We start from the raw sequence: 19477 nt of genomic DNA, 5'->3' as shown, positions 1-19477 counted from the left end.
TGGAAAGAAAAAAAACAAAAACAAAACCAGAAGAGAGGTTTAAAAGTTTCTATCAACTAAAAAAAAAGAATATGGGAGAATATTACAGACATTGGGCCTGAAAGTTCACATTTCTGGGCCTTCTGTGTTAGATGCAAGTTGTCCCATAAGTTCAGAACACAATTCCTGAGGTTTTTCTCATCAAACTTCCAAAGCACTCAGAAGTAAAATTAAAGACAGCCAAAGCATTGCTCATTTCTTCTATATTAATTAGGCAGTAAATAAACAGGATTTCAGAAATGATTAAATTTTCAGTGTTTTTAACAGTACCTGGAGACTTGAAAACATTGATTGAGTGATTAAGGCAGCCACTGTGTGTATGTGTGTGTGTGTGTGTGTACCTACGTGGTGAAAGCAGAGGAAAAGAGTAGAAGACCAGAGGGGGCAGTAAACAGTAAGGAAAAGAAATGGAAGGGGACAGTATTTTCTATTGTTGGTAATGGAACTGAATAGAGGTGCAGTTATCTGAGCCAGGGATCCATGGTCCCAAAAAGGATTATTTAGACTACAGTGTTACACGTTTTTCGAACCTTCAACAAACATGGAAATTCTTTTTTTAATTTAATTAATTAATTAATTAATTAATTTGCCAGGCAGAGTTAGTGAGAGAGAGAGACTGAGAAAGAGTTATAGAGTGAGAGAGAGACAGAGAGAAAGGTCTTCCATTGGTTCACTCCCCTAATGGCCACTACATTCAGCACTGCACCGATCCGAAGCCAGGAGCCAGGTGCTTCCTCCCAGTCTCCCATGTGGGTACAGGGACCCAAGCACTTGGGCCAACCTCCTCTGCACTCCAGGGCCACAGCAGAGAGCTGAACTGGAAGAGGAGCAACCAGGAGTAGTACCCCGTGCCCCAACCGGGACTAGAACCTGGAGTATATGTGCTGCAGGCAGAGGATTAGCCAAGTGAGCCACAGTGCCAGCCCAAACATGGAAATTCTAATTCAGTATGGCCAAGGAAGCCATATGTCCAATAGTCTCCTCAGCTCAAAAGGGTTCCGATGCCAGGTTGTCTTGCCCATACCTTTAGAATTCCTGGGTTGATCTGTCCATAATCTGGATTTGGGGGGGGTTAATAAAGTTCCCTAAATTATAAAATTAGGATTTATCTGCATTTTTCTGGGGAGAAGAATCAGAGTTTATGCAATCTTATAGGGTTCCATTATCTTTCCAATATTCTTAGAAAAAAAGAAGACATAATCAAATAAAATAAAAGTTGCTGGCACAATATTTTGAATGTTTATACTGCCACCCATATTTGTATCTTGAAATCCTAACCCTAATATGATGGTATTAGCAGGTGGGGTCTTTGGGGAGTGACCGGGTCATGAGGGCAGAGCTCACAGAAAGAGGAATTAGTGTGCTTATAAAAGAGACCCCGAGAATTCCCTTGTCCCTTCTGCCATGTGAGGACACTGCAAGAGGCCTGCAACAAGGCACCGCTTCTACAGTGCCTTGATCTCAAGCTCTCAGCCTCTAGCACAGTGAGAAATGATTTCCTGTAGTTTGTAAGTCACCTAGTCTAGTGTACTTTGTCATATCAGTTTGAAGAGTGTAAGACACTTGCATTTGCAATTCTCTAAGTATTCAGTGTGCAGTACCACGGCAGCTTTTCTTGAGGATGAGTTGGAGATAACTAGGCCAAGTTAACTGATGAGTGATGGGTATGCTAGAGAAACATCTCATTTAAAATAATATTAGGGGCCGGTACTGAGGTGTAGCAGGTAAAGCTGCCGCCTGCAGTGCCAGCATCCCATTTGGGCGCTGGTTTGGTCCTGGCCACTCCACTTCCATCCAGCTCTCTATTATGGCCTGAGAAAGCATTAGAAGATGTCCCAAGTCCTTGGGCCCCTGCACCCATATGGGAGACCTGGAAGAAGCTCCTGGTTTCAGAATGGCTCAGGTCCAGCCATTGCAGCCATCTGGGAACTGAAACAGCAGATGGAAGACCTCTCTCTTTCTCGTGCTCTCTCTCTTTCTCTCTGCTTCTCTGTTCAAATAAATAAACACATCTTTAAAAATAATAATATTATTGGGGCCAGCACTGTGGTGCACTAGGTTAATCCTCTGCCTGCAGCGCCGGCATCCCATCTGGGCACTGGTTCTAGTCCTGGCTGCTCCTCTTCCAATTCAGCTCTCTGCTATGGCCTGGGAAAGCAGTAGAAGATAGGCCAAGTGCTTGGGCCCCTGTACCTGCATGTGAGACCTGGAAGACATCCCTGGCTTCTGGCTTCGGATCAGCGTAGTTCTGGCCCTTGCGGTCATTTGGGGAGTGAAACAACGGAATGAAGACCTTTCTCTCTGTCTCTCCCTATCACTGTCTATAACTCTACCTCTCAAATAAATAAATAAAATATTTAAAATATAATAATATTATTAAAGAATTATGAGAATTTAATAATATACCAAAACTGTCTGCTTGCCCTGTTTTGCACTGCAGTGACCAAATGTCTTGCAATTGCATAAGTAGACAGACTGAATCATCTTGCCCTTGGCTAGCCAGGTGCCAATTAGCATTTTGAAGGCATGTGTTTTTTTTTTTTAAAATATTTATTTATTTATTTATTTGAAAGGCAGAGTTATAGAGGGGCACATGCAGAAAAAGAGAAAGAGGAAAGGAGGGAGGAGGAAGGGAGTGGGGGGAAGAGAGAGAGAGAGAGAGGAAGAGAGAGAGAGAGGTCTTCCATCTGCTAGTTTATTCCCCAGATGGCCGCAATAGCGGGAGCTGAGCCGATCCAAAGCCAGGAGCCAGGAGATTCTTCTAGGTCTCCCACATGGATACAGGGCCCAAGGACTTGGGCCATCTTCTACTGCTTTATCAGGCTATCGCAGAGAGCTGAACTGGAACTGGAGCATCCTGGACTTGAACCGGTGTCCATATGGAATGCCGGCACTGCAGGAGGCTGGTTTACCCCCTAAACTACAGCACCAGCCCTACACATGTGTCTTAAGCATTAAAGCAGTTGCTCATTGTTTGCTTCTTAATTTTTTTAAATAAATGTCCAGTCCCAAATCACACTCCCCTAAACAGACTTGAAAAGAAAGCATGAGAAAAGTCCACAGCTCAGTTTGCTCTGGGCATGCAAGTTTAGCTTTCTGACAAGGAGACATGGCTGTGTGAAAGCAGATAGAGATTCGTAAAATGATTCTCGATCACAGAGGTGAAGGGAGGAGGTACTCGATAATTGGGTTTTTAGACTTCTACTTTTTTCTTGACATCTGACTGTTGATAGGAGCCCTACACAAAATTATTACATTATATATAGTTCATAAAGTGAAAGTGTGGATCTGCTTGCAACACAGAATCCCTTAAATCTGCAACTAAGAGCCTGGATTCCAAGATTCTGGATTCTAAGTTAAGAGCCTGGATGTCTGCTGCCTGCGTTTTCATTCTCTTGCTGCCTGTCATTTCATTCTCTAACCGGCACCTCACATAGTCAAATGTCAATTTTTGCCTAGGTATGAAAACAAAAAAGAAAATCATTTCATGTATCCAGCCATCCATTACTTCTTTTAATATTTTTTCACTCTCTGCCTTATTTTCTCCTTCTTTTTCTTCATTCCTCTTTCCTTTCTGCAAATATTTAATGAGCCCCGATTATGTACTTGTGCAATGCCTTGAACATGAAATGAGCTCAGGATAAGTATACACAATGAGTAAATGTCACCAGAGCCCCAATGATAGATCAAATGCTAATATGTCTTGTTTGACCACTCAGCATAACCTAAAGTGTTAACCACATTATCTTTTCTGACTTTGATAGAATCATGATCACCTGGCTTTCTTTGGACTCCCTGGCTATTTTCCAATCTATTTTTCTGGGCCTTCTTCCTATAGTTAACAACTAGGGTTTTAAATTCCAGTTATGCACTGATGATTTCCAAATTTTATATCCATATTTGGCCTCTCTTTAAGGACTAGATTTGTATATACAACTGCCTCTTTCCCTGTTTCTATAAATAACAATATGATTTTCTTATTTGTCACACATATAATGTATGAGTCATCTTTCAAATGTGTATATGTGTTCATATATAGCATGTATTTATATACATACTCACATATATACCATCTACATAAATGAATAGAACTAATATTCTACTGGCTTTTCATATTTGTCAACTGCATAAAATAGGAGCCCAGCAAGTACTTACAGAATTAATCAATTTAGTTGGTTAATGAACAATAGTTAGCATAAGTGACTTTCTTCAGGATTCATTCCAAATTACTTGGGCCTTGATATTTGACACTTGACCCCTGCATTAGGTGATCATTAATCCTTGCTGATTCTCCTGTGGTTCTTAGATTTTCTTTTTTGTGTCCTTGATTATCATATGACATAATTCCCTGGCCTGGTTCTGATGATGATGTGTCTTTCTTTCATGTGGACAAGTTAATACAAAGTCAGTATGCTTGCATATAATTTTAATTAGTGCCATTATAAGAATCTGTGGGTTATAATTTTAAAATTACTAAATGCTTAGATGCTTTATACAAAGCACTTGTTTTATTTTGGATTAATGATTTTCTCAGAGTGTGCAACTAGGACTGTCTTCTGAAAATGTATGTACGCAGAAACACAATTTTTTGACATATGCATTAGGAGATATATTTTTGAAAAGATATTTTCTATTCTAAAATTTTGTCTTTGAAGCCACTGCTTCCTTCTCAGTGAACAGGCACACACACACACACACAGTTCCAAATGTATTCATTGAATCACATACCAAAGGCCAACAGCAAGAGATAATTGGAGAACCAATGAAAAATCTGACTAGTATGCTGTAACATATACTGCTGAATAGCTCACATTTGATGGTTACTGATATAGTACAAATTTAATTTATTCCTAGAGGAATTAAGATGAAAAGATAGATTACCCTGATATTTTCAAAAATTCATGCTGGGAGATCAAATAGTTTGTGAAAACTTTTTCATGCTCCAGCTAATGATATAATTATGAGTTCAACTCCAGTGCTTTTCCTCAGAGTGGTCCCAATTCATTCTTAGATCTAAGTACTAGACTCACATCACCAAAGCTTCAGTCAATTTGCCATCTTATTTTATTGCAAAATGTGATTAATTAGAAATTTCTGGTTAACACTTACATATACCTTGCCCTTCAGTCTCTTTAACTGAAAAATGAAATTAATGCTTCCACTGATTTCTTAATTATCAAATATATGCATATATATTCATGGAGATAAAAGACAACATCACTTGAATGATAGATACTCAAAATTCATTTTAAATAGACATGACTGTCATTGATGTTGGCTGCTGTATTGAAAACATCTTGATAGATCACTAATTTTTAACTTCCACCAAAATGCAATATATTAATAAGATATATAAACACAGTGAGCCTCACTAAACAACCATGCTGTAGCAAGAAATGATAGCTTCACCTCCTTGTAACTGGCTTAAGTAAAGAAATGTTTAAGGAAATTTTAAGAATTTTGAAAGTTCTACAACCAAGAAATAAGTAAAAAAGTATACTAAAATTGGACAGTAAAGTAATGGAGAAAGTAGAAATACAGAAATATGCAAACTTTAAGAGTCAATAGGAACAGAGAAATATGTTCTCAGCAAATAGAGTATTTGATATGTTATATGAAGTTACTGATGAATATGTAACCACTAAATAAAAAATATAAACATTCAGTTGTTGTTAGTTAATGCTATATAACAAATCACCTAAAAACTCAGTGGCTGATAACAGCTAAAATCATTTTATTATCTCTCATCTACTTTGGGGCCAAGTGTTCAAAGAACTTTCAGCATTTCTGGCTCCAAGTCCCTCATGTGAGCCTAATCAAGCAGAGGTTGGAATGGGACCAATCAGGGGCTAGAGCAAAGTAGGAGCTGCCCAGGCATCTTGACACAGTCTTTTATGTTTTTATTTATTTATTTGACAGGTAGAATTACAGTGAGAGAGAGAGAAAGAGAGAAAGGTCTTCCTTCTGTTGGTTCAGCACCCAGATGGGATGCCGGCACTGCAGGCAGAGGATTAACCTAGTGCGCCAAGGTGCCAGCCGCACCCCCCCCCCCCCCCCAGTCTTATAGACTCTCTGTGTGATCTCGAAAGGCTAGTTTGGTCATCTTACTGAACAGCCATCTCAATGCAGTAAGATAGCTTATACAGCAGCTGTTTTATTACAGAGTGAGTAGCCTAAGAAAGAAAAGTGGAAATGTGTGACATTTTTATGATCTGCCCTGGAAAAATATACTACCTCTTCTACCTTAATATATCGGTCAAGGCAGTTACAAAGGTCAGTCCAGTTTCACAGGGAGAGGAAGTAATTCCACTTTTCTGGGATTGAAAAGTCAAATTGGAAGAAAAACAAATGGGATGAAGGATGTTGCGGCCATCTCTGGAAAACACAATCTAGTAAACCTTTCATATTATCAGAAGAAATGACTAGCAAAAGAAATTGAATATAGACCATATAGTGAAAAGTAAAGTAAATGAAAAAAAACATATTAAATATAGTAAGAGTAGCAAACACCACATGTGGATCCCTTTTCTAAATCCTTTGTACATAAACATAGCAAATTCTCAGAATAATTCAGAGAAAGACAGCAGTAGTATTCCATTTCAGTGGTGAAGCAAATTGCCGTAACTAACTGTGGCATAAGGCTTGAAGAGAGGCATCTGATCTCACAGTCTCTAAATCACCACATTGCATTCCTCTTTTAAAGATAGAACTGAGACTTAACCTATCTATCTTAACAAAACTGGCCAAATTCACTAATCGGAAGGCAATACTTAAAAAATATATATATATAAAAAGGAAACACCAAGTAAATACCAAGTATATAAAACAATAGGACCCAGAAAGAAAAAAAAAAGGATAAAAACATGGCTGCCAATGCAAACAACCACAACGAACTCTCAATTTTTAATTCAGGGCAAAAAGCAACATCATCATTATGACTGAGAAATCCACAAAGATGCGGTTATTCTTATACATATCAAATAATATAGTATTGATGTTTATAAAGCAAAAACTACAAAAAAAGAATAATTAACTAAGACGCTTTAACAGTAGGAAATTTATTTTTCCTCTTTCTAGTGATAACAGAGCAAATAGGCCCCTTCTTTTCCCAGTAGGGAAAATAAAGAAAAATATGAACAATGTTTATTCTGAAAATAGGAAGAAAAGACATACTGTCTTATATAATTTTGGCAGAATGGCAGAGTATTTGCAAACAACAGTGAAACTCTACAAGTTAGAATCTATGGTAGTTAGCTAAAATAGATTTGATAGGAATGTATCAAATTTGATAGTTATCACTTAGATCCAGCTTAAATAGGTATGAGGATTAGGTGATCTCTATTGTTGCCTATCTTAACATATTAAGACACAAGCATACAAATTCCAGACATGAGTCTTTGGATAACAATATATGAGGAAAAAAGGTGCATGAACAATTAATTGAGCATAGAAAAATAGGAATATGTAAAACTTTGAAAATAGAAATGATAAAACAAAAATAACAATAGAAACAGAATATTGAGAGATATTTAAAATTGATTTTCTCAACTACATAATTTGAGAGCTTAGATAAAATAGAGGATAACCTAACAAAATAATGGTACCAGAATATATGAATTGTAGACAGAAATTATATGATACTTCTCAGCCAACATTCCCCCATAAATAAATGAAAGCTTATTTATTTAGAAATAAATGAAAGTTTTATAGTAAAGATGGTTTTATAGGATTAGGGAGAGAAAATTCCAATTCTATTTACTGCTTTACAGTATAGAAAAGAAAGTGTCCAACTTTATAATTTGGTAAATTCATGATAAATTTGTGCCCATATGGAAAACTACACATTATTATCCTTATAGGTATCAATATAAATTTCCTAAGTAGACTGTTTGGAAACCTAATCCATCAGTGCAATAAAATAATAATAATGTATGGAACACTATGGTGCATTCCAGGAATACAAGAGTGCTTAGACATAAATAAGTATATTTATATAATTTATCATATTAGTAAGCCAATATAAAAATAATTTTATTATTTCTACTGATGCAGATAGGTATGTGATAAATGTATAAATATGTTAGAATCCTTCTTTGACAAAAATCTCTTAGTAAAATGGAAAAAAATATATATATGAATACACAATCTCAACATATTACAATGCACATTTATGTACATTTACATCATCATACTTAAGAGTGAAATTCTCATTTTAAACTGGAGATGAAGATAAGGATGTCTTTTATCATCACTGTTTAATATGTTCTATATTGGCACTTGTCTAATGAGACAAGAAGAAAAAATGAGGGCTTACTAAATTTGAAAAGAAGCAGTATAATTATCAGGATCTCTAGAACTATACTTATAAACTAGGAAGGCCAAGAAAATCAATTAAAATTCTATAAGTGGAAAGAGATTCATGTTAGGTAGTTACTCAAAATGGCAGTATTTGAGTAAATACACTAACAATAGCCACTGACAAGATAAATTTGAAAGATCCCATTTGTGATTGAAACAAAATGGTATACTAAATGGAAATAAGCAGGACCAAAACAATGAACTTAAATGAGTCACATTCCTAATTTTTAATAAGAATAGAAAAGATTATTTAAATAAACACAAAGCTCCTTCAATTGTTAGATAGGAGGATTCAATGTTATCTGTGTGCCAATGCTCTTAAATCTCATGAAATCTCAATACAAAGTTCTATGGATTACTTTTTAAAAATCTAGACAAGTTAAATTAAAAGTTTATGTAGAAAAATATAACCAAGGATTTTTGGAAAATCCTGAGGAAATAGAATAACTAAAGGAAGCTACTCTGTAGAATACTGAAACACTATAAAGCTAAAATAACTAACCTGTATAGTACAAATAGAGTAAAAGAACCAGAGACAAAAATAAGGTTGTAATAAAATGAATAAACATGGCATTTCATTTCACTAGGGAAAGCATGGATTGTTTAGACACCGTGGCACAGCAGTTACAGCTGCAATCTGCAGTGCCTGCATCCCATATCCCTACTGTGATGTTTCCGATCCAGCTCCCTGATAATGCACCTAGACAAGCAGCAAAGGATGACCCAAATCTTTGGGACCCTGCACCCACATGGGAGACCTGGAAATAGCTCCTGGACCCTGGCTTCGGACAGGCCCAGCTCCAGCCATTGCAGCCATTTGAGGAGTGAACCAGTGAATGGAAGATCTTTCTCTGTGTCTCTCCTTTGTGTTTCTAACTCTGAATTTAAAATCTGACTTTCTGAGGCTGGGGCTGTAGGTTAAAGCCCTGGCCTGAGGTGCCGGCATCCATATGGGTGCCGGTTCTAGTCCTGGCTGCTCCTCTTCTGATCCAGCTGCTGCTATGGCCTTGGATAGCAGTAGAAGATGGCCCAAGTCCAGGTTTATAAGATGGCCCAGTGTGTTCTTGGGCCCCTGCACATGCGTGGGAGACCCAGAAGAAGCTCCTGGCTCCTGGCTTCGTATCAGCGCAGCTCCGGCCGTTGTGGCCATCTGGAGAGTGAACCAATGGATGGAAGACCTCTCTCTCTTTTTGCCTCTCCTCTCTCTGTGTAACTCTGACTTTCAAATAAATAAAATTAATCTTAAAAAAATCTGACTTTCTAATAAATAAATAAATCTTTAAAAAAAACAATTTTACAGTAGACAGTGTTTTGGAAAATGATAAGGTTATATGTCTTTCCAATAATTTTTGTTAATACAATTTCTAGATGTGTCAAATATTTCATCATGAACAAAACAGTAAAACTGGAAGGCAACCTATGTGTATTTTCTCAAGAAATATCAGAGTTCTGAATGTTTTTCTAAGAATTATACAATGCTTTGTGTGAACAATTAAAATTCAAAGTATATTGATTTAATTTATAGAATTTCAAGGAAATATGCATGGCATATAAATCATCAAGTGAAAAGATAAATGGCAAATCAGGAAAAAATATTTGCAATTTAAACTACAAGGAGTTAAAATACTTTTAAGAGCTCACAAACCAATAACAAATAATCTACATAAAATATAACACAAAAGCTATTAATCATCCTTACTCATTATACAAGAAATGTTAAATACAACCGACATGATTTGCTATTCAGATTGGGGAAAATGAGTAAAATTTAATAGTGTACTGATAAATATACAAGTAGATATACTGTATACCTGGGTGGGCATTTCGTTAAAAGTCTATAGATGGCAATATGGCATAACTGTCTAGGTGTACATACACCATGACTTTAACATCTCGCATATAGGAGTTTAGCCTTATTATTTGGGAAATAACATATAGAAATATTGGGAAAATTCTAAATGTTCATCAGTAAGGTTTTTCAAAGTAAATTTGTTTATTTGAAAAGCAATGTGCCAGTTCCATATGTGGTGTGTGTGTGTGTGTGTGTATACATAATATATATATGAAAAGATCGCTGAAAGCATTTTATAGAATGGTGCATGTGGCATTTTATCATTTGTTATGTGCATGTCCCTACGTATATCACTTGCTTGATTTTGCACAAATTATCTCTAGATGCATAATACAAGAAACTGGTAATAGAGTTTGTTTCTAGGGAAGAATAGGAACGGAGACAGAAATTTATTGTGTTTTGACAATTTTTTTTTTTTTGGATTTCAAACTTTCTCCTATACACATGACTATATAAAATGTAGGAAATAGTCTCATTTTCAACTTGCTTTGCTATTTCTTCCTTTTCTCATATGCTGAATGTTTGAAAAATGAAAATGTCTTGAGGTACTTCCAACTGCTGAGGTGTCTCAACCAGCAGTAACAATAAGTATTAACTTTTTGCCATTTTTTTTTTGAATAAAGCTATCAAGAAAACACTTTACACTCTTGGTAGACAGCAGCTTAAAAAATGAAGACTGTGTCTTTTAGACTATTTCTAGTACCCAGGTTAGTAAAGTTCACGACAATTTTGCCAGTGTGTCCAGCAGAATATCATGAAGATCTAGGATCTCAGAGTCAAAATGGACCTGAAATGGCCTGTCACCTGGTGGCTGTTCAGTGATTTCCTGCCTAGTGCTCTGGTGTGGCTTCTGTTAAAAGATGTGGATGTTTAGGAGTTCTCTTCATTATCGTTAAAGTAAAAACATTATCAACAGATTTGCTCAGAATGTTTTCGTAGATAACTTATTTCCATGTAATGCTTGAAGAAAGTAGCCACCTGTAATCCCATTTCTCTGTGAAGGCCATTCTGTCAGAACATTACTCCTGGTTGTGCCCATGTCATAGGTCTTATTACTCAGCACTGCAATCTTGACTCACCCTTGATTGTTACTTATCTTTATCCCCACTGCTTACTTGGCACATTGCCTGCCACACAGTAGGCAATTAACCAATGCTTTGTGATGAATGAATGCATTTTTATTTTACAATGTGCTCAGTAATTTGTTAGATTATGGGTCATTTTATTCATCTTGAATTAATAGCCTGATTCTCATATTTTAAATGAATCTCTCTCAATGTCTATTTTTGCAAATTTGAATTAACGCTTCTTAAAATCTTAATTTCCAATCCTGAAATTGATGTTATACCAATAAAAAAGAGAAGCAGGATATATCATTCTACTGAATCCAACACTGTGATCAATACATGAAAATATCTGTTCTCCCAAATAATCTTTTAAAGTATTACTGTAGGCCACCAGAACTACAGGTTAGGAAGGCAACCAAACAAAGATCGCCACAGTCAGTTTTTTTGTGTTGAAATTCAATTTTAAATAACAGTTAAACTTCATTTAGGACAAAAAGAAAGGTTCCCTGTGTAGCCTGAAAGCTAATTTAAAAAAATAAACAACTAAACAACAACAAAACACTTTCACTCTCTCCACAGCAGGGCATTTTAAAAGAAAAGGAGTTCTGTGTTTGCAAGTAACTCAGAGCTATTATGGGATTTAAGATTCAATAAGCATTTAAGCTAATGTAGTTCCTGCCAATAAAGATTTTAAACTGCAAAACAGTGACTGAGATAGGTCACCTTCTCTCTAGAGTTATTTTAAGAAAAGATAGTCTTGAAGTCTAAGTTTGAGTTAGACTTAATGACTTCTCAAACTTTTCTCATTCTACACATTTTAGAGGGAAAAAAGACCTTCAAGTCTGGAAGAAGAAATAACTTCCCATTTTTAGATAAATTACACAGGCTTTATCTGGGTTAGCATCCTCATTGTCTAAAAGGAGAACTAGGTCATAGAGATTAGAGCAATATTTTTTGAAAGCAGATAGTTAAGGGAAAATCAACCACTTATGTATGGCTTTAAAAATACTTCAAAATTACCTCTGAAATTCAATATGTATTCAGGACACATTGGCTGCAAAGGTATGACTCATGTTGTACAAGACGTTCTTCGTAAAGGTCTACATGTTAGCTTAATTGTTTTGTGAAGCTGAATAGTTTAATTGCAATAGGACTATTTATTGTTCATCAGAATTACCTGGAACACTTGCTTAAACATGCATCTTTCCTTCTATATCAATTTTCTGGGCTATGATAACAAAGCACTACAAAGTGAATGACCTAGACAATAGAAGTTTATGGTTTCACAGTTCTAGAAGCTAGTTCAAAATGTGGCACAGTTGGTTCCTCTTGAGAGTAGTGTGATGGAATCTGTTGGGTGCCTCCTAAAGTTTGGAGGTTTGCCAGAAATCATTAGTGTTCTTTGGCTTGTAGATATCTTCCTTCATTTTCTCTTTTCACATCTTCCTTTTGTCTGTATCTGAACCTCCCCTTTTTATATTGTCATCACTTATACTGTAATAGAATAATACTCTACTCGGTATGTCTTTTTCTTAGCTAAATGAGTGACATATGCAGTGACCATATTTCTAAATAAGGTTATATTCTGGGTTGCTAGGGTTAGAACTTCAAAATATGAACTTTAGGGATGACAAAATTCAACCCATACCACCTTAACTAAACGTTTGACTTAGTAAGTTTGAGATCATAATTTGTATAATGCAATTTTGATGCAAAGGTCATCAGCTAACCACTCTTTGAAAACCACAGAAAACACATGGAAACAAAATACACCTGTTTGTTTTTGGAGTGGTAATTTTTTCCTGTAGGTGGTTGTAATGCGCCTCCAGGCTTTTTCAACCAGAAATCTTTACCCTAATATATCATTTAAAGTCTATATATTGTTTAGTAAAACTAAACTAAACTAAAGAGAGGCTCCCAAAGCAGAAAAACCCTAGCTCAAATTTCAATGACTCAAAGAGTCATTTCTGAATTGCAATAATAACTGCTTTATTAATACCTTATCAAAGATTCCCACAAAGAATGTGAATAGGCATATGGGAAAGGTATATTATAAAAATAAGATAATACTAAAATAATCAATGAAGAGGATCCATAAAAGTCTCTATCATACAAAATATATCAAAATTATCATACAAAATGTCATTGGAATAAATAAAGCAAATATATTTGCATTACAAAAATATTATAATTAGAGCACAACACTTGTTATGACCTTTGTTGAGAAGTAACAGCATAAGCCTCTGAGCCCCAGGGTGTTTAGTAGAACATTGTTTCATGGGGATTTTATGGGTGTAAAAAAACATAACAGATACAAATAGATTACATGATTAGTATGTTAAAGAAACAATGGGCTAAAAAACATACACAAAATATTTCCTGGGCCTTTTACAGTGTGCAGTGTGAGTATCCAAAAAGGGTGAAAGTATATCTCGTCTTTAAAAAGCATATTCTTACTGGACATTTTTATTCACCGGATGTCATGAGGGGCTAGTGTTGCATGAAATATCTTGAAATATCAGCTTCCAGTATACTCAATTCCAAGTTAAATCATAAATGTATTAACAATTTTTTACTTAACTATAGTTTTCTCAGTCATCATTAGTATCTATAACTTCATCTCTATATAACCAAATTCTATATGTACAGTCAGCCTCCACCACTACAAGTTCCACAAACTCAGACTCAATCAATCACAGATTGAAAATATTTTAAAAAATCAATCTATACTAAACACAGACTTCTTACTACAAAAATTATGATGTTTATTTGAAAGGTAGAGAAAGAGTGGGAGAGAACGAGAAAAAGATTCCACTCACTTGTCCTCTCACCAAGCACTTGAATCATCTTCTGATGCTTCCCCAGATACATTAGCAGGAAGCTAGATTTGAAGCAGAGCATTTGGGACTCCAACTAGCATGCCAATAAGGGATGCTGGTATTTAAGCTGCTTGGCTTGAGACTTCTTTTGCTTGTTATTATTCCATAAACAATACAGTGTAACAACTATCTATATAGTATTTACAAATTTTAGATATTGGAAGTAATCTTGAGATGATTTAAAGTATAAGGGATGAAATCAGGCAATAACTTTTTGGATAAGACCCCAGAAGCATAGGTGATAAAAGCCAAAATAGACAAATAGAATTATATCAAGTTAAGAAGGTTCTGCACACCAAAGGAAACACTGTTTAAAGTGAAGAGGCAACAGAAAAAATAGGAGAAAATATTTGCAAATTATACATCTGATAAAGGATATATAAGGAACTCAAGAAACTCCCTGATCGGTGACAACTAACTGAACACCTAAAAGGAAACATGTTGAAGTGAAATGGACACTATGAGAAACAATGACTAGATCAGCCCTTGTCCTGACTGTTGCGGAACAACTTATTATTTTATTCCTTTTAGTATTTTTTTTTTTGTTTTACTTAATACCATTGGTTGAACTCTTTAATTAACACACAATTATTCTTAGGTGTTTAAATTTAACTGAAAAGTGATCCCTATTAAATATAAGACTGGGAATAAGAGAGGGAGGAGATGTACTGTTCATCACATGCTCAATTGGACTTACCCCTAATGGTAGAGTTAGAAACGTGCCAGGGGATTCCAATTCAATCCCATCAAGGTGGCATGTACCAATGCCATCTCAATAGTCCAAGTGATGTGTTTCAGTTCATAACTGATCATAATGATAGGATTAAGAGTCCAAGGGATCACATAAACAAGACTAGTGTCTGCTAATACTAACTGATAGAATTAAAAAGGAGAGAAGGATCCAACATGGGAAGCAGGATACACAGCAGACTCATAGAATGGCAGATGTCCTAAATAGCACTCTGGCCTCAGAATCAGCCCTTAAGGCATTCGGATCTGGCTAAAAGTCCATGAGAGTTTCTCAGGTATGGAATTGCAAGACACTGTGGAAAAAAAAATGACCTAAATGAAAGATCTCTGTGAGGGAGATCCCAGTGGGAAGAACAGGCTATCAAAGTAGGAGGTACGTTTCTGTGAAGGGAGGAGAGAACTTCCACTTTGATTATGACCTTGTCTAAATAAGATCAGAGTAATCTAGTACAACCATTACAGAAGACTGTATGGAGATTCCTCAGAAACCTTAAAATAGATGTATCATATGACCCAGGAATCCCACTCCTGGGAATTTACCCAAAGGAAATGAAATGAGCATATGAAAGTGTTATCTAAACTCTAATGTTTATAGCAGCTCAATTCAGAATAGCTAGGATATGGAATTAACTCAGATGTCCATCAACTGATAACTGCATAAATAAATTGTGGTATATATAAACAATGAAATATAACTAATTTGTAAAAAAAGAAATTTTGTCTTTTGCAACAATATGGATGCAACTGGAGATCATTATGGATAGTAACATAAACCAGTCCCCAACAGACAAGCATCATATGCTTTCCCTGATTTGTGGTAACTAATACAGTATACAAAAATGTAATGTATACCAGTGAAATTGATATTTTAAGATTTTATTATTGTTTATAGCCCATCTACACTCTTAAGAAACAGTGTTTTTTTCTACTTAGTACTTGTTGACTTCTTTATGTAGTGAAAGGTTAAGCTTATGTTTATAAATAAAATTGAAAGTATGTCATTGTAAAAATTAAAAGTAATATAAGTATCATTATGCTGTTAAAACTCTACATATGAAATACATGAAATCTGTTCTCTTTATATAAACAAAGAAGCAAAAAATGAAGTATATGCGATGATATATATGCATATATATATATGCAAATATAATGCCATTTCACAAAAAGGACTTGCGCATCTGCAGATTTTGGTACCCACAGAAGGTCCTTGAACTAATCCTCTTGGATACTGAGCACACACACATACACACATGTGAGCACATAAACATAGGTAAGCACATACATCATCTTATTTTACATATTCCTTGTGAATCATTTTTAATCTTTTGTGTTATTCTTCATGGAAATAATGAATGATTATTTACTTAAATAATGCTGATTACTTTTGCATTTGTGATGCAAGAATGAAACTAACCAGACAAATTTGAAATAGTGTGCTCTTTCTCCAACTGTATAAGTATACTTTCCCTCTGGTTTTGTTTCAACTTTTCCACTATCATTACAAGATGCTTATTCTGGTCTTGCTCTCAGTTTACTTTTTAAATCTTTTTTATTTTTTATTTTTTTAATTAAACTTTTATTTAATGAATATAAATTTCCAAAGTACAGCTTATGGGTTACAATGGCTTCCCCCTCCCAAAACTTCCCTCCCACCCACAACCCTCCCCTTTCCCGCTCCCTCTCCCCTTCCAATCACATCATGATTCATTTTCAATTCTCTTTATATACAGAAGATCAGTTTAGTATATATTAGGTAATGATTTCAACAGTTTGCCCCCATATAGCAACACAAAGTGAAAAAAAATACTGTTGGAGTACTAGTTATAGCATTAAATAAGAGTGTACAGTACATTAAAGATAGATATCTTCCATAATATATTTTTTTAAAAAATTAATTTTCTATGCCATTTCCAATTTAACACCAGGTTTTTCCTTTTTTCATTTCCAATTATCTTTATATACAGAAGATCACTTCAGTATATAATTAGTAAAGATCTCATCAGTTTGTACCCACGCAGAAACACAAAGTGTAAAAATACTGTTTCAGTACTAGTTATAGCATCACTTCACATTAGACAACACATTAGGGACAGATCCCACATGGGATGTAAGTACACAGTGACTCCTGTTGCTGACTTAACAATTTGACACTCCTGTTCATGGCGTCAGTAATCTCCCTAGGCTCTAGTCATGAGTTGCCAGGGCTATGGAAGCCTTTAGAGTTTGCTGACTTTGATCTTATTCCGATAGCGTCATAGTCAAAGTGGAAGTTTTCTCCTCTCTTCAGAGAAAGGTACCTCCTTCTTTGATGGCCCTGTTCTTTCCACTGGGATCTCACTCCCAGAGATCTTTCATTTAGGTCTTCTTCTTCTTTTTTTTTTTTTTTTCTTTTCCATGGTATCTTGGCTTTCCATGCCTACAATACTCTCATGGGCTCTTCAGCCAGATCCAAATGCCTTAAGGGCTGATTCTGAGGCCAGAGTGTTGTTTAGGACGTCTGCCATTCTATGAGTCTGCTGTGTATCCCACTTCCCATGTTGGATCTTTCTCTCCCTTTTTGATTCTATCAGTTAGTATTAGCAGACACTTGTCTTGTTTGTGTGATCCCTTTGACTCTTAGACCTATCAGAGCCATTGAATGTGAACTGAAATTGATCACTTGGACTAGTGAGATGGCATTGGTACATGCCACCTTGATGGGATTGTATTGGAATCCCCTGGCACATTTTTAACTCCACCATTTGCGGCAAGTCTGATTGTGCATGTCCCAAATTGTACATCTCCTCCCTCTCTTTTTCCACTCTTAAATTTAACAGGGATCACCTTTCAGTTAAAATTTAAACACCTAAGAGTAATTGTATGTTAATTACAGAGTTCAACCACTAGTACTAGAACAACAACAACAAAAACAACAACAGATACTAAAAAGGATAAAGTATTAAATCTTTTTTTATTTTTAAAGCATTTATTTATTTATATATTTTCCCCAGAAACCTTTTATTTAAGGAATACAAACTTCATGCTTATCATAAATACAACTTTAGAAATATAGTGATTCTTCCAACAGTAGCTACTCTATAGAATGATGGGTCAAAGCAGCCTTTTAAAGGCATGTCCTTTATGTGGCCAGGATAAGGGAGTAACATTGAATGACCACACATCAGTTCCAGAACCTTACTTGAAATAGAGAAAGAAGACTCCACTGGAATTGGCAGGAAGGAGGTCTTCGGAAATTTTGAAGATCTGTTTCAAGAGAAAACTGAGTACCAGATTCCAGGAACGGAACCCTCTCTTCCACTAGCTATGGTTGAGGGAGGTTTGTCTTAATAAAGAGAAGCTTTTCTTTTTTCAGAGTTTGGAGCACATATGTAAATATGAAAACCAGGTACACACACAGAATGGGCCAATTATACTGGTCCTTTTCAAAATGTTGTGAGAGGATGTCATGAAATTGCAAGGAATGGTTATAAAATGTGACTGTGCCTGTCAATTCCACAGTGTGTGTTGAGCTCCAAATCCAAAATCCACACTAGAGCTTATTTTAGGGACTACAGGATATGGGCATAGCTAAGATCTCATGTCTACATTGCAAGGATTTATACCACATTTAAGCAACTTAAGTTAATAACAGGCACTCCGAAATATTGGTATTCTTATAGTCTGTTATGTAAACTGATTATCACATTTGGGGAGTCAAGATTCTACATCGCTCACCAGAATGTTTTTTGATATATACCTGCGTTTTTTTTGTTCCTTTTCCATGGATTTCCTTTCCCTAGATATTCACATCTGATTCTTCCTGTCCTCCAGATTGTAAGGTCAAATATTACATCTACAGAGATGCCTTCACTAATCTATTCCAATTCATTACTCTTGGTCGTATCATGCTCTCCATAATTCTTCATAATATTCATCATTGCATGAATTAACCTATTGCTTCTTTGGTTTCTGTGTTCATTCACTAGAAAGTTAACTATTTGAAGACAACAGCCTTATCTACCATTGATATTACATATCAGACACTCAATAACTAAGGTCTAAATAAAAATTTTTCAAGTAAAGTAGAAATAAAGATGAAAAATGGCAATAATTACACAGCTTTAATCAGGTAGAAAATCATTAAAATTATGTTGGTGACAAGAATATTTCAATTGTGAGAGAACTGTTTTCTATTATGTAACAATGGTTCATTATTTATCACTATTGCCTGGGTGAAAAAAAGCTTATCTCTGTTTCCATTTGTTATAAGCACAATCTCAGTAAACAAATACACCCTAAAGTGTTAACTTCTTAGATATCCTGATTTCCAGCAACCTTTAGATAACACACATGGCATAGGAAGCTGCACCTTCATTCATAAATAAATCTCAGAATCAGCCCTTAAGGCATTCAGATCTGGCTAAAAAGCCCATGAGACTTTCTTGGGCATGGAATGCCAAAACACTGTGGCAAAAAATGACCTAAATGAAAGATCTCTGTGAGTGAGATCCCAGTGGAAAGAACAGGCCATCAAAAAAGGAGGTACCTTTCTC

Source organism: Lepus europaeus, chromosome 12 (assembly GCF_033115175.1).
Source record: "Lepus europaeus isolate LE1 chromosome 12, mLepTim1.pri, whole genome shotgun sequence".
NCBI lineage: Eukaryota > Metazoa > Chordata > Mammalia > Lagomorpha > Leporidae > Lepus > Lepus europaeus.
Note: the sequence above shows the minus strand (reverse complement) of the source record.